The following is a 23104-nucleotide window of genomic DNA, read 5'->3' as shown; positions in this document are numbered from 1 at the left end:
CACTGGAAATATATTTTTTTTGCTAACTCTTCTCTCTTTCCACAGATGCTAACTGCGTATTTCCAACTTTTAATGATGCCAAAATAGATCTTTCACTGTTATTGTGCAATTTAAAAATATCTTTCTCTTTACATTTCGCCCATTCAATTCCATGTTATATTTTTCTTGGCAGCCTTGCAAGTTCCCATATTTGTAGCTTATATCCAGTATTTGTAGCTCCAATTTTAAATTTCAATTCTAACACATTAATTATGCTATGCATAAATTATAATATTGCAACAGCTGAAAAACTCAAATTTTTGAAATTGCATGTCAAAATTAAGCTTTGGAAAAAATCAAAATGACCTTATACAAGTCACCCTATTTGTGACTTTAAAACCACTAAAGTGGTAGATGTTAAACCATCCTCTAAAACAGCACATCAGGGCAATCAGTTCATAGGATAATAAAATAATTATGTACATGTTCAGCGATATTGACCAAGTGTATCATGGTACATATAATAACTGGAGAATATAATCTTGATTTTCACATCAAAAGAAAAACACAGCCATTTCTGCAGAATAAATTGAAAAGCATTGCCAATAATTAAATCAATCACCAGCACATAAACAGTTGAGAGCAATGCATGTAAAGAGTAGATTATCTGTGGAAACTTCAGGATTAGTAATGACAAGGGTCAGATAAGTCCAGAATAATCCATTGAATAGAAAACAGGCCATAAGGCCCTTCTGGGTTGTGCTGAAACATCATTCTGCTAGTCCATACTCCATAACCCTCCAGACCTCTCCCACCCATGTATCTATCCAATTTATTTTTAAAACGAGTGAGCCCACATTTACCATGTCAGGTGGCAGCTTATTTCCACACTCCCACCACTTGAAGTTCCCCTAATGTTCCACCTAAACTTTCCCCCTTTAACCCTAAAGGCATGTCCTCTCATATTTATCTCTCCTAATCTAATGCAAAGAGCTTACTGGCATCTACTCTGTCTATACCCCTTATAATTTTGTAAACCTCTATCAAATTTCCCCCTCATTCTTCTAATCTCCAAGTATTAAAGTCATAACCTGTTTAATCTTTCTCTGTAACTCAACTCCTGAAGACTCAACAACATACTAGTAAATCTTCTCTGCACTCTGTCAATCTTACTGATATCCTTCCTGTAGTTAGGTGACCAGAATTGCACACAATACTCCAAATTTACCCTCACCAATGTCTTATAGACCTCTCCATAGCATCCCAAATCCTGCACTCAATACTTTATGATTTATGAAGGCCAAGATGCCAAAAGCTTTCTTTACAAGCCTGTCTACCTGTGACACCACATTCAGGGAATTGTGTATCTGTATTCCCACATCCCTTTGTTCCTCTGCACTCCTCAGTACCCTACAATTTACTGATTTGTCCTTCCAAAATGCAACACCTCACACTTATCTGCATTAAGTTCCATCTGCCATTTTCTGGCACATTTTTCTAGTTGGTCCAGATCTCTCTGCAAGCCTTGAAAGCCTTCCTCACTGTCCACAATGCCTCCAATCTTAGTGTCATCCACAAACTTGCTGATCCAATTTACCACATTATCATCCAGATCATTGATAAAGTCTACAAACAACAATGATCCCATCATCAATCCTTGAGGCACACCAGTCTGAGAAGCAATCATCCACTACCGCTCTCTGTCTACTCCCATTCGGACCATTTTGAATCCAGTTTACAACTCTCCAATACCTAGAGGCTGAACCTTCTGAACTAACCTCCCATGTGGGATCTTGTCAAAGGCCTTACTACTGTCCATGGAGACAACATCCATAGCCTTTCCTTCATCTACTTTCTTGGTCACCTCCTCAGAAAACTCTCTAAGATTCGTTAAACACGACCTACCATGCACAAAGCCATGCTGACTATCCTTAATCATCCCTTGGCTGACCAAATACTTGAATATTCGATCTCTCAGAACACCCCACAATAATTTACTTTCTACTGATGTCAGACTCACTGGCTTGTAATTTCCTGATTTACTTTTGGAGCATTTTTTATAAAACAGAACAAAATGAGCTATCCTCCAATCCTCTGGCACCTCACACATGGCTAAGGACAGTTTAATTATTTCTGCCTGGGTCCCTGCAATTTCTACACTAGCCTCCCTCAAGGTCTGATGGAATATCTTGTCAGCCCCAGGGGATTTCTTTTAAAATTATTTTTATTGAATTTTATCATACAACCATAAATGTTAAGTCCATATAAATTAAATATGATATACATTTGGATTGGTATCATATCATATGGAAATAATAATACATGTACTCATATTCCAATCTAAACATATAGTGAATAGTAAAAAAGGAAAGACAAAAAAGCAAAAGAAAGGTTGATTATCAAGATCTAACCCCATCCACCAACCATTGTTGAAATTGGTATTCAAGCAGACCTGAAATCGAGCAAAGGCCTCCAGAGATCTAATGAATTGTGCCCATTTATTGTATCCCCACACCTGATCATTATAATTATGAAAGTAAGCTATAAATAGACCCCAAGTCTTATTGAAAGACATCTTAATCTTCCTAACATTATGTTTTTTTTTCTGGATGTAATATTCAGTAACCATTGTGGGTGGGTGGAAAGTCCTCTTTTAAGCAATATACCTCTTCTAGCCAGTAATGTAGAAAATGCTAAGACTTATTTTTAGTTAGACTTTAAATATACATTTACATCACTGGAGAAGCCTAGCATCGCAATCAACGGACATGGTTCTAGATTGATCCCAATCCTCTGGCATGGATAAGAGCCAAAATTGAAATCCATTTTTCTTCTGAAATAGACATATTAAGATCCTTCTCCCATTCAGTTTTGATCTTAATTAAAGAGACTGTTCTTAAATTCAATATTTTATAATATAAGATGTATATTGTACCTTTATGTACAAATTGTATTTCAAAAAGTTTGTCTATGAAATTTGGATCTGAAAGGTATGGAAATACTGAAAGTTTAGAACAAATAAAATGTCTAATTTGACAATATCTAAAAAGTGTGTCTGGCAGATTAAATTTTGTCAGTTGTTGTAAAAATGCAAAATTTTGTTGGATAAAAAGATCATTAAAAGTTTTAAATCCTAGATGATTCCATTCTTCATAAGGCACTTTCAGGTGGCCAAAATACTCTGATGTAAAGCCGCATATTATGCCCATATGTGGCTTTTGGGAGGCCACCTGAAAGCGCAGGAGGTGCCTGCGAGGCGCACTTTGTAACCCTCCTCTGGGAGGGATAATCGCCGGAGCACAGTGGATCCTCCCAGGCACCTGAATGCAGATGCCTGAAAGCGGCTGCCAAAGGAATTGGCTGATGACATCGCAGTGACGTCATCAGCCCAAGACGCTTAGCACGAATTTTGAAACACAGTGTGCAGGCGGGGTATTGCAGGTACAGTCGTGTTTTTCAGAATAACGTTATAATCAAAATATTTTTTGTTAATGCGGGTAGGATTTTGGTGGTGAATTGTAAAAAAATTTCTGAAGCCTGGACTTTGATGAATGTTTATGCACCAAATTAGGATGATGAAGCATTTATTTCAGAAACTTTTTAAAATTTGAACCAATCGACTGGAAATATTTTAGTGGGAGGGGACTTTAATTGTTGTCTAGACCCTTTATTGGATAAATCTCCAATGACTGCAGAGAGAATTATCGAGGTAATGAAGGATTTAAATTTGGTGGACATATGGAGTAAATTGAACCCTGCTGAAAAAGATTACTCTTTTCGCTCGGCACGGCATAATTATTTTTCTAGAATTGATTTAATTTTAGTTTCAGCTTAATTGCAGGGTAGATTTATACAAGCAGAGAATAAAAGTCAAATTTTGTCTGACCACTCGTTGTTGGCCTCTTGTTTAGGTGCTGAGAAGGTAGCAAATACTTATCGTTGGAGATTTAATGAAATGTTATTAAAAAGACCTGAGTTCATTAAATATATTAGGGAACAAATTACTTTTTTATTTACAAATGAATCAGGATTCAGTACAAAGTAAATTTGTTTTATGGGATGCTTTAAAAGCATATTTGAGAGGTCAGATCATTAGTTGTACAACTAGAGTTAAAAGACAATATTTGATTGAAAGTCAAAATTTGGAAAAAGAAATTGAAAAGTTAGAAAAAGAATTTCAGAAGAATTCTACTGAAGATAATAAGATCCATGAATCTAAATTAAAATCACGATATAATATATTGCAATCATATAAATATGAAAAAATGATTCAAAGATCGAAACAGCATTATTACGAGCTAGGCGAAAGAGCACATAAGGTTTTAGCTTGGCAATTAAAAACGGAACAAGCATCAAGAACAATTAATGCTATTAGGAAAGATTTGGAGATTACATAAACCTCAGGAAATTAATGAGGAATTTTTTAGATTTTATAATGAACTGTATGCATCTGAAAGTAGACAAAATACTGAGCAAATTGATTTGTTTTTGACAAATCTAAATTTGCCATCATTGACTGAGAAGGATATTAATGATTTAGATTGTCCTTTTATGGAATTGGAATTAAAGGAAGCATTGCAATTAATGTCAGTAGGAAAGTCCCGGGTGAAGATGGGTTTACAGTAGAATTTTATGAAGAATTTAATGATTTGTTGTTTCTGGTTTATATGGAAGTTTTGAAGCAGGCAACTGAGGTGGGTTCATTTCCAGAATCGTTTTCGTGGACATTGATTACTGTTATTCCAAAGAAAGAGAATCATTTAAAGTGTCTTCTTATCAACCAATTTCGTTATTAAATGTAGATTATAAAATTGTTGCGAAAGTATTAGCTAACAGACTGGCTAATTATTTGCCAAAATTAGTACATGTTGATCAAGCTGGATTTATAAAAGATCGATACTCAGTTGATAATGTCACTAAATTGATTTCTAAAATTAATGCGACTAGAAAACAAGCTAATCAACCAATGATAGTGGCTTTAGATGCAGAAAAGGCTTTTGATAGGGTTGAGTGGAAATTTTTATTGAAGGTTTTAGAAAAATTTCAATTTGGACAGATTTTCACTGCTTGAGTTAAAGCTTTATATATTAATCCTACAGGACAAATAATGACAAATGGTCTAATTTCATCAGCTTTTACACTATCTTGATCAACTAGGCAAGGCTGTCCTCTTTCACCAGCATTGTTTGCATTAGTAATAGAACCTTTAGTTCAAGCTGTTAGGCAAAATTTGGATATTAATGGTATTAAAGTAGGTGAACAAGAATATAAGATTAATTTGTTTGCTGATGATGTTTTAATATATTTAACATATCCTAAAGAATCTTTGAGGATGCTCCAAAATGTATTAAATCAATACAGAATAATGTCAGGTTATAAGGTTAACTGGGAGAAGAATGAAATATTGTCGATATTAAATGAGGATTATTTAGATTATAGACAGATTACTAAATTTAAATGGTCTGATAAAATTAAATATTTAGGAGTTATAGTTAATAAAGGTTACCATGACTTGTATATTTTGAATTATATGCCTTTGTTGAATAAGATTAAAATTGATTTACAGAAATGGAAAGATTTGCCATTAACTTTAATTGGGAGAGTAAATTGCATAAAAATGAATATTTATCCTCCTATACAATATCTTTTTCAATCTATTCCATATGGGATTCAGAAGATTTTTTTTTAATTAAATAAAGCAATTTGATTATTTTTATGGAAGGGTAAATTATCTAGAGTCTCTATGCATACATTAACGTGGCGGTTTGAATGGGGAGGACCTCAGTTATCAAATTTTCAAAATTATTATGAGGCAGCTCAGTTGAAACTTATTAATAGGTTGTTTGATATTCAACAATCACTGGTTTGTTCAATTTATTTACAAATGGAATCCTTTGTTGTTACAAAAATATAATTTACAAGTATTAAGACATATATTGGATGTTTGGTATAAGCAGGACCAGCTTATAGATTCTAAAGGGATCATTTCGATTAAATCACCATTGTACCAAAATAAATTAATTCCGTTTTCTTTAAATAATCGTTTTTTTGAATAATTGGAAATTGAAAGGAATTGGTATTATACAGGATTGTTTTGAGGTGGGTAAATTTTCTACATTTAATAGATTACAAGAGAAATTTGGTATTTCTGCAAATTCTATTTTAGCCTATTATCAAGTTTGAGATTTTTTGCGAATACAATTTGGTAAGGAATTAATTTTACCAAGTCAATCTAAGTTTGAGATTATAATGTTTGGCAAGGACTCAAAAGGATTTATATTGGATATGTATAGATTGTTGCAAGAAACGATGGATAAAGTTGGGATAGAAAGAATAAAAGAGAAATGGGAGAAAGATTTGGATATTGAATTGTCTTGGGAGGAATGATCAAATATGTGTATGGACAGTGTTACAAAATTAATCAATGTGAGATTTAGTATGGTTAATTATAATTTAATTCATCAATTATATTTGACTCCTGAGAAATTGAAGAAATATGGATTTAGACCAATAGATTTGTGTTTTGGATGCAGAGAAAAGACAGGTACATTGTGTATGGACATGTAAGAAAGTTAAATTTTTTTGGGAAAAAGTTATTAAATTTTTGAGAGCTTTATTTACAATTGATTTGCAAATGGATTTAATGATGTGTTTACTGGGATATATAAATGCTGTTACTTTGGGATTGGTTGATAAGCCACAGTTGGCATTTCTGCAGTTAGGGTTAGCAGTTGCGAGAAAATGCATAGCGATAACTTGGAAAAATTATGTGGAATTGAATATACAAAGATGGCATATTGAATTGCAATCATGTTTATATTTGGAAAAAATAACTTAGAATTTGTGAATAATTATTCTTTCTTTATTAAAATGTGGAGTCTATATTTGGATTGTATGAATATTGATCTTAAGTCAAAGTTAAGTAAAGAGTTGGCACATTGATTAATTAATTTTAAATGTATATTTTTTTAAGGCTCCGAGGGGTGAGGGAGGGAGTAAGATGTAGTAGTTAGTAGAAGGAGGGAGGGGGTGGGGGGTTATTATTATTATCAGTATTATTTTTTAATGCTTTTCCTTTTTATATATCTGTATTTGTATCTGGTATTTTGTAAAACTCTTAAATAATTTTTTTTTAAAGTTTATTTCCAATTTCTTTGGCCCATATTTTTAAAGCTTTGTTTATATCCATCAACTTGTTTCCAATCATTTTGGTAGCCATTCCTGTTCAATCTCACTTTCTTCCTCCATTTCTTCTTCCTTATCCTTTCTTTCTTTCTTTCATGGTTTTAAATTTAGGTACTTTGGCTACTCTCTTTGGCATGAGAGGTCTTCTAATAGTAATTGACAGTCTTAAAAATAAACATTAACAAGTTTGATTAACTAAAAGCAAGTAGAAAGTATGGAAACATAAACAAATTAGTTGCAGCTCATGACCACATCTCTTCACAGCATCAGGTTGCCAGTGGAGAATTATTTTGCTATGTTTAAACAAGTGAAGCATTCATTGACTCAACAGTCACCTTTGTCTACAACCCTAGTTGGCCGTATAAATTCTATTAAAATGAATATCTTACCTACATTTTTATATCTTTTTCAATCTTTGTTTCTAAATCAATTTTTGACTTATTTGACTCGGCTATATCATTGAAGGGTAAGCATCCTCGCCTTAATAAAGTTCTTCTACAGAGATTTAAGAGGGATGGTGATATTGTTATGGGGTTTGTTAGAACGGTTAAAAGAGATATATTGTGGGGGGTTTAGTTTAGGTTATACTTGGCAAGCAGAGCAACACTTCACAAAAAAACATCTCATTTAAAATGCAAGACCTTTGCTGAAGCTAGACGTTGAGACAACGGTTAACTTTGCAGAAGCAATGAACAATGCTGATCTATTGTGTATGGGCATTAAAATTCAGACTCAGAGATACTGATAAGATCTTTCAAAGATTGGGTTTGGAGTCCTGTAAGAAATCGTATGCTTTTTACAAGCAGAGAGAAAATAAACAGCCAAGTGATTCTTCGCTTTGGGGAGAGAGAAGTCAGTTCTACAGAAGCAGTTGAGGCTGCAAAATGGAAAGCTGGCAGACTTGTTAAAAACCCCACTTTGAAGATGGGTTGTGAGTTCTGAGTTCACCCTCTTCACCCTGTCCTTACAAGAGAAAAAGGCTGGCTATAGTGTTTCTCCTGAAATAATGGAAACAAGAGGAACTCTTTGGTGACCTAGAAGAAGAGGTTATCATTTGGAAAACCCATGACGGGGCAAGTTTTTTCACGAAGTCACTGAAGTGACTGATTGGAGGAAATCAGTTTGTGTGTGCCCAACAAGCAACAAATTTCTCTCTGAAACCTGAGCAGTAACCATTTAACTTTAAGCACCAGAACCTGCTGGAAATTATAAATGTTGAATTCTGTGCACAGTATGAGAATGGCCTGATACCAGTGAACTTGGAGAAGTGAAAAGTGAATGATTGGACAGTGAAACAGAGAACTTTCCTGAACATATACACATTGCATACATGTGCACTTAGAATTAGAAGGGGGTTAAGTCAATAGTAATAAGTTAAAGATTGATCCTGTTATTATGTTTAAAGAAAATTAAAAGCAACTTGTTTAAGTAACTGTTGTCTTGGTGAATTTCTGTTGCTGCTGGGTTTTGGACTCCTCTGGGCTCAAAACAGCATGGCTCTTTCTAAATTTAGATTTTATTATTGACCAATCAATATATGATGTTTTACATTTTGGTCTATTTTTCATAATCATTCTGACTGCCTATTTTGGATATCAATGGAGCTAGATTCCCCCCCAAGATTTTACCAATTTAATGCTTCTTGGCTCTTCACTTCCACTTTCAACTAAGTTGATAGACAATCCCAATGTTAAATATTCTGTGAGAATTTGGACCCAGATTGGAAAATATTTTACATTTCATAATTTTTATCTTTCAAGCCCAATCGTATCTAATCACTGATTTCAACCTTCTTTGCATGATGCTATTTTTCAGAAATGGTATTGAGTGTGTATTCAAAGTTTTAAGGATCTGTTCATTGATGGATATTTTGCATCATTTGAGCAATTTTCTGCTAATTTTAACTAAAAACACAAAATGCTGGAGGAGCTCAGCAGGCCAAACAGTGCCCTTTATATACCAAAGGTAAAAATACATGACCAATGTTTTGGGCTTGAGCCCTTCATTCAAGTATGAAAAATGCCAGCAAGTGTCAGAACAAAAGAGTGGGGAGGGGAAAGGGGTGGCAAAGGCAGCGGTTGATAGGTGGAGCAAGGAGGGAGAGGACAGTAGCAATGAGGGTGAGGAGAGATGGCTGGGTGGGTGGAAAAACTGGAAGGAAATGAAAGGGGGGGGAGACAAAAGGAGAGCAGTTTTAATGGAAAGCAGTAAAATCAATGTTAACACCATCTGGTTGGAGAGTGCCAAGACGAAAAATAAGGTGTTGCTCCTCCAATCTGTGGGTGGTCTTCGGGGAACAGAGCGGCCTCCCAGTAACTAACTATTTCAATTCTGAGTCATACTCCCATGCTCACATTATCTGTCCATGGCCTTGTGTACTATTCCACCCAGACCATGTTAAGCTGCCTTATCCTCCTATTTCCAACCCTCCGTGGATAGCAATCCTGAGATCACAACCCTTAAGGTCCAGTCCTTCAACTTAGCTAGGCCTTCCTTGCAGGACTTCCTCACCCTTCCTACCCACCTCATTGGTCCCTACATGGACCATGACATCTGGTTGCTCACCCTCCTTAGAATGCCATGAACTCAATTGGAGATATCTTGGACCATTGCCCCAGGGAGGCAACGTACCATCCGCAATTCTCAAGTTTCCCACAAAACTTCTTAACTGTTCCCCTAAATATGGAATTGCCTATCACTACAGTTCACCTCTCCTCCTCCTTTCCCCTCTTAGCCACAAGACCAGAGTTTATAAGGCAGGAAGTTAAAAGTTCAATCTCGGATTTATGTTGTTAGCTAATGTTAGACAGATTTGGCTCCACTCAACACTTTTGAATTAAGCAACTGTAGCGATTCAGCGGAGGTTTAATCGAACTGGCTCGGAAGGTTCCAAGTGACGTCACAATGCGATGATGTCATTTGGAACACACGGGGGTTTTAAAAAGCTGCAGGTGACTGTTTAAGTAAACTATTTTACTGAACTTCGACTTGACTACGTCTGATCACTTTCTCGTTCTTCATTTCACACTGCGACACAGTTGTTACAAAACTGAAATTGAAATTTTCCAGTTTTAATTGGAATTGAGTGGCTTCTTAGCTGTGAACATATTAAATGAGGGAGGATAAGCATTCAAAGTCAATAATGAATACTGGGTTAGATGCCAAGAGTGCACTTTCCACCAAAAATTATCTCATCAAGAATTTCAGTGTGCTTTCAGGGCAAGTAAAAAGATGGAAAGAATAATTTTATGGCAACTCTCTGCTTTCTCGATCTCTCTTCCTCCATTTTGGGAAACAAACTATCTAGAGACATCTTTTATAAACCCATTAACACCCACAGTTACATTAATGACCTTATGGTGTTCTATTCCTTTCTCTCAATGCCTCATCTCCTCTGCACCTGCTTCCAGGAAAAGAACCTCCATTCTAAGAAATCTGAGATGGAGTTGAAAGGAGACAGGATGAGAAGAGGTTTGTCAAGGTAAATGTGGGAGAAAGTTGGTTTGTAAAGAATGTCTGTAGATAGTTTGTCTCCTCAAAAGGAAATCAGATATTGACCAATTGAATTTGCAATCAGAGTGGAGGGTGGCAGCAAAGTGGATAAAGTTGCCATGTTCATCATGGGTGCAGAAGGCAGCACCAATATAGTTGTAAAAGTAACAAAGAGTTGAAGAACCTTGCATGTCTCGGCTTACAGCATCAATTGCTCCATATGTTCAACAAAACGACAGGCATAACTGGGGACCATGCAGGTACCCATAGCTACACCTTTGATCTGGGGAAAGTGGGATGAGACGTTATTGAAAGTGACAACAGGTTCTGCCAGGCATAGGGGGTGCTGGTCAAAGGGGACTTGATAGGTCTGTTATCCAGGGAGAAGCAGGGAACTGGAAGTTGTCGAAGTGATGGAGGGTTTGTGAGGTGTTCAGAAATGGGTGGGAAGAGACTAGACCAAGGGGACAAAATTTAGTCGAGGTTCACTGGGGCAGGAGCATATGGAGAACAGTGGATCTACCAAGGCAGTTGGATTTGTGAATCTTAATTAAGAGGTAGAACTGGGCAGTATATGGCTGGAAAACAAGAACAGAGTCTGTGAATGTGATGGTGGTCAATGATGGTATGGGAGACCATAGCTGATGTTTCTTTGTGGGATCTTGCTTAAGAGCAAATAAAGAGTTGTTGTGCTCTTGTGTACACAGCATCTTTTAGTTGCTCCCAATGGGAAAGAGATATAGCAGTCTCAGATTTAGCACCAGCAGCTTCTTCCCACGGGCAGTGAGGATACTGAACGACGAAAGGGACTGTTTACACTAACCATCTGAGACTCTCATATTCATGAAAAATATTTATTTGTATAGATGAATGCTTGTCCTGCATATGTATTGTTTGTATGTGTATTATGTCTGGTTGTACGTCTGCATGTTTTGAGGACCAGAGAACACTGTTTCGTTGAGTAGATGAAACTTGACTTATCTGGTGGCAGACAACATTCTTGTCTGCAGGTTTAAAAGCAAGATTGGGATTGGTGCAGAGTAGGGTGACCATTTCCAACTTACCAAAACAGAGGATGTGTAGGGTAGGTGCCAGAGAATCTCTCAGCGAGGGTGGGGTGAGGGAGTGAGGATTGCCTGCTATAAATCTTTACGTGCAACTATCACACTTGGCCAGCACTCATGAATGCAAGCGAGATGAAACATGGCCGCATACGGTGTATATACCAGATAAGTGCCCTTTCTGCCCCTTAATTTGTCCTCTTTTGGGGTGTAGGGTCTTGTTAGAAATAGATGTACCTTAACAGAAATTGCTCGAGTCAAAAATTGAGAACAAAGAACATTTATTACAACAACAATGCAAAGTTGGGTGCTTCCCCTTACCCTGGGAATACACACATACACTGGGGCTCACCCAACTTTTATACAGTGGATTTCAGTATCAGAATACCCTCCCCCTTACATTCTTCTGCCTCCTGGATGGATTTGGGATAGGCAATCCTTCCTGCCTACCTGCAGTTTCAGTGGACTTGGAGGACCAGGGGGCATCCTGTCGGTGTCTTCTCATGTCATTATCCCCATTGTCCTTATTCACAACCTTGCCCTTGTCCCCATTCACACCTTTCCAACTCTCAAGGAGCTACAGTCTCTTCATATGCAGAGTTCGCTAACTGTCTAGGGTTTACTAATTAAATATGCATAACTTGATAAATCTGTGTATGGCTTACTAATTATATATGTAGAACTTGGTACTTCTGTCTAGGGCTAGGAGACCCTTATCTCATCCAGACTATCTCAACTTCCTACATTCTATTATTCCTTACCTCTCCTTATCTTATTCATACGGTGGGCTCACTGATCCTGTCAAAAAGACTAGAAGATTCTTATCTTACAGAGGCTGACTCTGCTTCCTGCATTCTACTTTCCATGCTTAGCCTGTTCATACTGGTTTAATCCATCACTCCACATGTCTGCACTAGTTTCCCCATCTTCCATATTTTTATGTCAAGTTTCCTCATCTCTCACAATCCTCAATTCTCTTTTAGATCAGTGATACTGATCTCTCAAAAAGATCAGTGTTACAAATCGGAAGATAATTTGAAAATACAACAATGGTATATAGAAATGAATAAATGTATTCCATTAGAAAAAATAACATATAGTTTAAGAAATAATATTGAAATATTTGAACAAATATGGGAGCCTTACATGAAACACAATAGTGAAAACCTACCGGGGACATTCACTACCTAAATTAACGAAAGGAGAAGGAAATGAAAAGAATTGACTCAGTGGAATTTCTTGCTTATTTTTATTGAATGACAACATTGTTTGACTGGTTTAATGTATCCTAGATTTTGTACTTTAAATGGACGGGAGGGGGGAGGTAGGGAGGGTGGGATGGTTGAGAAAATGGTTAATGTGGTTTATGGTGTGAAAAATAAAAAATTAAAAAATTTAAAAAATCAGTGTTACTGATCTCTCACAATCCTCACTTCTCTTTTAGCTCAGTGTCACTGATCTGTCAAATGAAATGTGCTATTGCTAAGGTTGGTCTTTCTCCCAGCGGGTCAATAAACGAATTGCAGTGTCATAAGCATCCATTTGGGAAACACACACCCCTTGGGTTATAGAAATAGGGGTCCGCAAAATCATGAAATGAACACCAGCCTTTAGGTAGGGGAGCACCACACTGACCAGAATAGTGAGTCCTGCTACTATCAGGGCTGTGAGTATCAGGCTCCAGTTCTCAGTAAAAAGTCGAGTCCATCCCACATCAGTCCAAGGTTGCCAAGTCTGAACATGGGCATGGGAAGATTTTTGTCGAAGTTCTGAAGCAGTGTCTTTAACTGCCTGACTGTTGTAAGCATTGTCAGTACTGAGTCTCGCACAGACGCTGCCTCCAGCAGCCAACAAGCAATAGAGAGCCAGGCGGTTTCGTTGAATTGTTGCTTGTAGCTGTCGTCTTTCTTCAGCCCCTACATTCAGGGCCATCGCCGTCCGTTCGCCGACGATCTCCAACGCCGCCTGGAGTCTGAACAAACGATTTAAATGCCCAGCAGCTTTAGTATTCTGGAGCTGTTAACTTCGTTGATAATTGGAACTCCCCTTACAGTGGTGGCATTTAACATGTGGAATGGCTGTGTAACCCAAAGGATGCTTTAGAATAGCACAGGTTGGGGAGGGGTGTTTCTTGTAACTTAATCTGTGAGTTGTAGCCTGCCTGCGAACATTAGCATATGTATCAACTCTCTCTCTGCCACATGTACAATCCTGACAATTATCCTGTCTGCCTTTGTGCCCACATCTGCCTTGTGCTAAACCATTAAAACTGATGTTGTAAATATCTGCAGGGTCCAAAAACCCATTAAAATCATCATATTGAGAGGTGTTCTGTGCCCCTGGTCCACATTTGAAATCTATATTAACCCCTACCTTACTATGATCGTACCCTATATCTATGTCCCGTCTACATTCTAAAGTAAAATAATGGCCATCTATGCTGCCCCTATGCCAGGAGGACTTAATACATTTTGAAAACTTCAGTGATGTCCCAGAATTTGGGAGGCAACAATTAAATAGTACAATAAAAATTAAAGACAACATTACAAGACTTTTGCTCGGCGTAGTATGACTTTCAAGTCAGGATGAAGGACTGCACGCCAGGTGGAGGGTGGATTTTCAAGATCTGTAGTCTGTGGTTCAGCAGCTCATTTGATTCGTTGGATGTGGCTCCAACCCTTTTCTTTTGTTCGTACAGAGGTGTCTGTAATCAAGAGTACACAGTAGGGGCCATCCCAGACAGGTTTTAGTTGTTTATCTTGCCAAGCTTTAACAAATACCCAATCACCAGTTTAATAGAATGAATAGGATACTCCAGGGGGGGAGTTTGAGCTAGTAAATCAAGGAGCGAAGCAGACAGTTCCTGTAAATATTTAGAGATATATTGGTCATTAGCCTCAGGGATGGTAGTATCAGTGTGGAATCCCATGTAAGGAAGACCAAACATCATCTCATATGGTGAGACTGCAAGGTCTTCATGAGGAGCTGTGTGAATCCTGATTAAAGCTAAGGGCAAGCATTTAATCCAGGAGAGGCCAGTTTCCTCATGAAGTCGAGTGAGCTGGTATTTCAAAGTCTGATTCATTTGCTCAACCCGGCCCGAACTCTGGGGGTGCCATGGGGTATGGAGCTGCCAGTCAATGCCCAATCTTTTACAAACCCCCTGGAGTACCTGAGAAGTAAAGTGTGTACCACGATCCGAGTCAATGGTCTGGATCATCCCATACCGTGGAATTACAGAATCCAGCAGTACTCTGATAACGGTGCTGGCACGATCATTCGGGGTCGGGAAAGCCTCAACCCATCGTGTGAAATGATCTACCATCACCAACAGGTACTTGTAAACACCTATCTTGGGTAACTCTGTGAAGTCCACTTGTATCCGTTGGAAAGGGCATACAGCGATATCGCGGCCGCCAGGCATGACCTTATTAATCTTCTGACAAATTGGGCACCCCTGGGTACTCTGCTTGGCTATAGTGTATACGCCTGAGCAATGAAAGGAGCGAACAAAAGTGTTGACAAGTGCCTGGGCTCCCTAGTGTGTCTGTTGGTGGAGCTGGTCAAACATTTGCCGTGCCAAAGCTTTATTCAGCACTTGGTGTCCTTCGGCTGTCCACCACAACCTATCACTTGTTTGACGCATCCCCTGATCCCTAATATAAACCTCCTCTTCTTGTGAAAAGATGGGAGTCTTTTTAAGCTGCATGTCCACTTTCGCAGTGAGCGCTGCCTGTTTAGCAGCTGCATCTGCCTGTCTGTTGCCCTGTGCTTCAGAGCTGTCACCAGTTTGATGGCCCCGTACATGGACCACAGCTATTTCCTCAGGTAAAGTCAGAGCCTCCAAGGATTGGACAATTAGGTTCTCATGCATCAATTTCTGTCCTTTTCCCGTTATCATTCCCCGTTCCTTCCAGATTTTCCCAAAGGTGTGCACTACCCCAAAAGCGTATTTTGAATTTGTATAGATTGTGCCCACCTTATTTTCCAGACCTTGGAGAGCTCGACAGAGGGCATATAATTCGCAAGACTGGGCTGACCAGTGACTGGGAAGGCGACCGGCTTCAATAACTACCCCCTCATTCCCATCCACTATACTATATCCGCTATAGCGAGTGCCATCAATACAGCGGGAAGAGCCATCAATAAACCACCATTCTCCCTCCTGTAAAGGCTCATCACTCAAGTCTTCTCTGATCTTAGTCTGCAGGTCTATCACTTCCAAACATATATGCTCTAACTCATTGATGTGTTGGGAGAGGTTGGAGAGACTAAAAAGGCTGCTGGATTATGTTCTCTACTTGTAGTCAGAGTTAGATCATCCCTATCCATTAAGATCGCTTCATATTTCAAGATTCTAGAATCTGTAAGCCACCTACCAGCATGCTGTAACAGAATATTGCGAACGGTGTGAGGAGTGCGTACTATCATTGGGGCACCAAATGTAATTTTTCGCGCTTCTTCAACTAAAATAACAGTGGCTGCGATAGCTTGAACACATTCTGGCCAACCACGACAAACAGGATCCAAAACTTTTGAGAGAAAAGCAACTGGCTGCCTGCTGCCTGCCCTTTCTTGTGTTAAAACACCGGTTGCTACACCCCCTTTTGCATTAGTATGAAGGTCAAAAGACTTATTAAGGTTGGGTAAAGCCAACACTGGGGCACTAATAAGGCGCTGTTTCACCAAGTTAAAATTATTAATCTCTTCTTCCGTCCAAACTAGCGCTTCGCCCCCTAGAATCTCGAGTTTATCGTAAAGGAATCAAACTAGATTAGAATAATTTTCTATCCAAATTCTACAGTATCCCACTAGACCAAGGAATTTCCTGAGTTCTTGGGCATTCTTAGGAGGTGGGATCTGTAGAATACCTTGTATCCTTTCGGGACTGATCTTTCTGGTTCCCTGACTTACCAAATGACCCAGGTATTTAACCTCTGGTTGTACGAATTGTAATTTGGATTCACTCACCCTGAGACCCTTCTTTTTGAGAAAATTCAAAAGTGCAATGGTATATAGTTTAGCTGATTCATACGTCCTTCCCGTAATTAATAAATCGTCTACATATTGAATTAACTGGCAACTCTCTTCCCGAGGAGCCTCCTCTAATATTTGTTCTAGGACCTGGCCAAATAAATTTGGTGATTCCGTAAAGCCCTGAGGGAGTACGGTCCACCTGTATTGATTTTTACGTCCCGTAAAAGGATTCTCCCATTCAAAAGCAAACATATCTCTGCTCTCTGCTGCTAACGGGCAGGTCCAGAAAGCATCCTTGAGGTCAATTACGCTAAACCATTTACTGTGGGGATCGATTTTATCCATTATTGTGTATGGATTAGGTACGACAGGGTGACGGGTGAGAATAATTTTGTTGAGTTCCCTCAAATCCTGTACTAATCTATAGGTACTGTCTGGTTTTTGGACGGGTAAGATTAGGGTATTAAAAGGTGACATACAAGGTTCTAGAATGCCATCTTTCACCAATTGGTCAATTACTGGCTGCAGCCCCTTTCGGCCAGCTATTGGAATGGGATACTGCTTTCGCCTAATAATGTACTCAGGATCTTATAAGGTAACTCGTAGGGGAGGGATATCTAGCACTCCTCTATTGCCTCTTCCTGCCCATACTCCAGGATTTATGAGTTCCTGATCCTCCTCACTTAATACATATAGTTGAACCCCAATACCTGATTCTTGTGGTCTGCTGCCGATAGCCAATTGATCTTGTAAATCCCGTCCCAGCAAACAAACTCCCGCTTGGGGAACTAATAAGAGATCCTCCGTTATAACCTTTTCTCCCATCTGTATCCTAACATCTCTTAATACAGGGACTGTAAAATCTCTTCCTCCTACTCCCGAAACTATCACTGTCCCTTCTATCCTAACACACTCAGGTTGATGTAAAATACTAGACCGTGCTGCCCCGGAATCAACTAAAAATACCAACTTGTCACTGTGGGGTGCTATGCTTAAATTTACTAATGGTTCTCTGTGCAGCCCCACAGTGTGTATTGATTGAGAACCGTGACTCCCCTATTCATAGTCTGTTTCCATCAGGGCATACGATCGCGTCTCCCTGGCTCGCATGGGGCACTCTCTCTTGAAGTGTCCCTCCTTGTTACAATAGTAGCAGACCATTGTTCCCACTTCCCAATTCCTAGTTGGGTCTCCCCGGGGTCCCGGGAATGGTTGGCGTCCCCGGAATCCTCCTCTACTCCTTCCTCTACTCTGGACCCTATTTCCCCACCCCTGGCTCTCCTCCCAATGCCCAGGAGCTGGCACAAAGTCCCTACCTTTTCCTTGCTGTCCCTCCACAGCTCCCTTAAATGCCTGCATTATAATCTTAGCCTTTCCCTTCTGTTTATCCTCAGATCTCTGTACAAAGGCTTTTTGCGCAATTTGTAGAAGCTGGGTTATTCCCTGCTCATGCCAATTCTCAGTTTTCTGTAATTTCCTCCTTATGTCTGGGGCTGAATTTGTAACGAAACTCATTAATACTAATTGTTCCCCTGCTGGGGATTCTATATCCAGACCCTCATATTGCTGTATAGCCGTACGCAATCGATTCAAAAATGCCGAGGGGGGCTCCTCGGGTCCCTGAGGAACTTCGAATGCCTTTTTAAAGTTCTGTCCCTTCGGAACAGATTCCCTGATTCCTTTAATCAGATTAGCCCTATACTCTTCCATTAATACCCGACCATCATTGGTATTTTTATCCCAATTAGGTCTAGCCAAGGGGAATTTAGCTTCTCCAGGTACCACATCTGGTCCCCCTTGGTGATCCCGATCCCAGACTCTAATCCCTGCCTGGCGAATCATTCCACGCTCATCCAGGGTAAACAGAGTCTTAAATATAGCCGTTAATTCATCCCATGTATATATATTTGGTCCCAACAACTGATCCAATTGTTCAGCGCATCCCTGGGGATCCTCTATCAGGGAAATCATTTCCCTCTTAAAATTACGCACCTCCGAACTGGTCAAGGGCACATTTACAAAACCGAGACCTCCTCCCACGGAAACCTCCCGCAGGGGTCTCATCCAGCTAACTTCTAGCTTATTATTTCTGAAATCCTGCTCTTCAGAAACTGACTCACAGTATCCTGCCCTTTCTTCCAGTAGGTCCTCACTCGGCTCAAAACTAACCTTGCCTCTGTCTCTCGTAGGCAATCTAATACTTTGTGAACGGGTTAACGTGCCACCCCTATTCTCTTCTCCTTTCGTTAGTTGCGGGGGAGGAGGGGAAGGTGCAGAAGGGTAGGGCACAGGAGGGGGGGAGAGATAGGAGCTGGTAAAGGAGGGGCATAGGGTGGAGGAAGGGAATGTAACACATCCCATCCTGGCGTCTCGGGTACAAGGGGTTCCTCATCCCTCTTATTCTCACTTCTCTTTTCGTTCAGGACCAGTTGGTCAACCGATCCCCTGAGCCAGCAGGCGGCATATTCCCTGCTTTCAATGTTATCCCTTTGATTCTTATACAGCCAGATGTTCAGTTCCTGACACATTCAGTCATCCTCAGATCCGAGCCTCGGCCAATATACCGAGCTCCCTTTGATAAGGCTTTTAACCCATTCCAGACAACAGTACTTAATCATGATAAGTTTGTCTTTTCCCCGGGTTCTCCCCGAACCCCAGTCAGATAACATTACTCCTAACGGACTCTGTTTAGTTATCTGATCATCCAATCCTTCACTAGGACTCTCTCTCTTACTGCCCATACCTCCCATACTGACAGGTATAAAAATTTCTCTTACCTGATCCAGTAGCTACTCTTATCGCGCTTCCTTAGCGTTCTCCCGTCATTTATTCTCGCTTCTTCCACTGACTAGCCACCCGTCGTCTGTGATTCCAGCTGAATCAGCTGGGGTGCACCTACCCCTGTCGTCGGGCACTCTGTCAGTGGAGGGAGTGTGATCCCGGACGAGCCCCCATTTGTTAGAAATAGATGTACCTTAACAGAAATTGCTCGAGACAAAAATTGAGAACAAAGAACATTTATTACAACAACAATGCAAAGTTGGGTGCTTCCCCTTACCCTGGGAATTGTCGGACTCTGGCTTTACCTTACTCTTAATTTAGTCTATGTGTGGTCTGAGTCCAGCGTCTTCTTTGAATGAAGTGATAGGAGAGGGTATTCGGTTCCACAGTCAATTTATTACACAGCACAAGAATAAAACTTAACAGAGCTCTGGATCAGTCGTTAGTTCATAGGTCACCTGCACAGTGAGCTATTCCCCAAGACTGACCCCTATTGTCCAGTTGCCTCAGTTTATTTATATAGATCAACCTTATCATACAGAACAAAAGTTGGCTTCCTTTGCTAGATTTCATTATCATACAGAACAAAAGTTGTCTTCCTTTGCTAGATCTTTTTGCATAAGGGTTATCACAAGTCATCTCCTGTTTTGCAGATATCTGGGGTGTAGCACTCCCATCTTAATCCTCCAGGCCAGACTATCCTGTTGTTTTGATCAGAAATTAATTCATCCCCAGATATTTCTAATCACCATTCTGTTACTGTCTGGCCAATTTCTGCTGTTCTCTTTAACACCTCCTCATGCCTTAATCTTCCTACTAGACTGGTATTCTATTCCCTTTGTTTCTTGCAGGCCATTCTTTGTTCTGGTCTGGCCTGTGTCTCCTGCACTACTCACCATCTCCTTCAGTTTGAGCATTCCTCCTAAATCGTTTTATGCATTTCCTCTCCCTGTATTTGGGAGATAAGCGTATACAGAGCCGTTGTCATACCCACACTCCTGTTCGGCTCCGAATCATGGGTCCTCTACCGGCACCACCTACGGCTCCTAGAACGCTTCCACCAGCGTTGTCTCCGCTCCATCCTCAACATCCATTGGAGCGCTCACACCCCTAACGTCGAGGTACTCGAGATGGCAGAGGTCGACAGCATCGAGTCCACGCTGCTGAAGATCCAGCTGCGCTGGATGGGTCACGTCTCCAGAATGGAGGACCATCGCCTTCCCAAGATCGTATTATATGGCGAGCTCTCCACTGGCCACCGTGACAGAGGTGCACCAAAGAAAAGGTACAAGGACTGCCTAAAGAAATCTCTTGGTGCCTGCCACATTGACCACCGCCAGTGGGCTGATAACGCCTCAAACCGTGCATCTTGGCGCCTCACAGTTTGGCGGGCAGCAGCCTCCTTTGAAGAAGACCGCAGAGCCCACCTCACTGACAAAAGGCAAAGGAGGAAAAACCCAACACCCAACCCCAACCAACCAATTTTCCCTTGCAACCGCTGCAATCGTGTCTGCCTGTCCCGCATCGGACTGGTCAGCCACAAACGAGCCTGCAGCTGACGTGGACTTTTTACCCCCTCCATAAATCTTCGTCCGCGAAGCCAAGCCAAAGAAAGATTTGGGAGCAGACAATTTTGCTCAGCCAACTTTGCTCCATGCTGTGATTGCCACTTAATCACATTCCTCTTTTTCCCTGAACCATGCAGTAAATATAAAATTATTAATTAATCATTTATTTTATAATGTTTTAACCCCTAGATTCCAACAGAATACACACATACACTGGGGCTCACCCAACTTTTATACAGTGGATTTCAGTATCGGAATACCCTCCCCCTTACATTCTTCTGCCTCCTGGATGGGTTTGGCATAGGCAATCCTTCCTTCCTACCTGCAGTTTCAATGGACTTGGAGGACCAGGGGGTATCCTGTCAGTGTCTTCATGTCATTATCCCCATTGTCCTTATTCACAACCTTGCCCTTGTCCCCATTCACACCTTTCCAACTCTCAGCTACAGTCTCTTCATATGCAGAGTTCTAATTAAATATGCATAACTTGATATGTGTATGGCTTACTAATTATATATGTAGAACTTGGTACTTCTGTCTAGGGCTAGGAGACCCTTATCTCATCCAGACTATCTCAACTTCCTACATTCTATTATTCCTTACCTCTCCTTATCTTATTCATACGGTGGGCTCACTGATCCTGTGGAAAAGACTAGAAGATTCTTATCTTACAGAGGCTGACTCTGCTTCCTGCATTCTAATGCAGGCTAAGGCCTGTTCATACTGGTTTAATCCATCACTCCACATTTTTATGTCAAGTTTCCTCATCTCTCACAGTCTACACCTCCAAATGGAGGACTAATTAACATCCGGCTCAAGGTGGTGCTGGACAGAAGACAGAGTGCTTAGAAGTAGGACTGTCTAGCCTGAAACTGGACGTCTGGTCACCCTAGCGCAGAGACAATGGAGGGCAGTGCATTCTGAGGGGATAAGATTGGAATAGGTGAGTGGAGTGGTGAAGTCAAGATGGTTGATGTTTCAGTGTAGGCAGGAGGGGAAAGAAGGTTTAAAGTGGAAGAAGGGCGTCCTCAGTGAGGGGTGGAGAATCATTGTTGTTAAATTAGGTGCTCTGTATTTATACCACTTAATACTTCTCTGCACTTGTTCCTTTAACCAAATTTTCCCAGTGTTTCTATTCAGTAGCTTTGTGCCCATATCTTGAATAAAATGGGAAGAAAATGTAGGAAATCTTAAAACTACAAATTGTTTTTAAAATAAGAAGCCCTGTGGAGGGAGAACCACGTTTTCAGAATTGACATTTAATTTAATTGTTAGGTTGGACTAAAAGAAAACCACAATGTTAAGTTTGGAGGCTATTTGGGAACAAAAACATATCATTGCCAAGAAACCATGAGGAAATAAATGTGAGGTGAAACCAGACACACGGGTTTCTTAAAAGTCGAAATGGCTATCAAAAAAAGTTTAAATTACAGACAGTAAAGATTCCGTTTTCTGCCCAATTTGATGGATCATGCCTGTTCCTTGTGTGATTTTTAACGATTAAACGACATTATTTGTCAAGCTCCTCCCCCACGTACTGCCGCCATCTTGACGAAGGTTCCCGCGCCAACTGCGCGCATTGCCTACTGGGAAATATTCTTCATTATGCACGCATAATAAGGCAGAAAGACCATTCTAATAGCGTGTTGGATCAACGGCTCTGTTCTTCCTCGCTCGTGTGGAGTAGCGTGAAGATGCATGGGGCTGGGATAGGTGGTGCGGGAGAGACACCCCTGGGTCCAGCCACACGTTCTTTGTTTCGCTCTCCTGCCGCCTCCATTTTGTCGGCGCGCAACCACCACCCACGCGCCAATCAGACCATTAAAAAAAACCGCCTGACCTGCCCAATGACATCATGCACATGCCCCTTGGTCGGAAAAGGCGGGACAAAGTTTTTTTAAAAAAAAAATAAACACTTATTTTATGAATAAAATGTGTTTGCTGCAGTCTCCCGACAGTTGTCGCTGAGGGTTTAAATTTTGGGAATGCAGCGAGAAAGCAAAGCTTTGTGGTTTGCAGGCTCCCATGGAGATAGGCTGTTGATCGGTGACGTCACAGAGG

Source organism: Narcine bancroftii, chromosome 1, assembly GCF_036971445.1.
Source record: "Narcine bancroftii isolate sNarBan1 chromosome 1, sNarBan1.hap1, whole genome shotgun sequence".
NCBI classification, from domain to species: domain Eukaryota; kingdom Metazoa; phylum Chordata; class Chondrichthyes; order Torpediniformes; family Narcinidae; genus Narcine; species Narcine bancroftii.
This window is presented reverse-complemented; position numbering follows the sequence as displayed.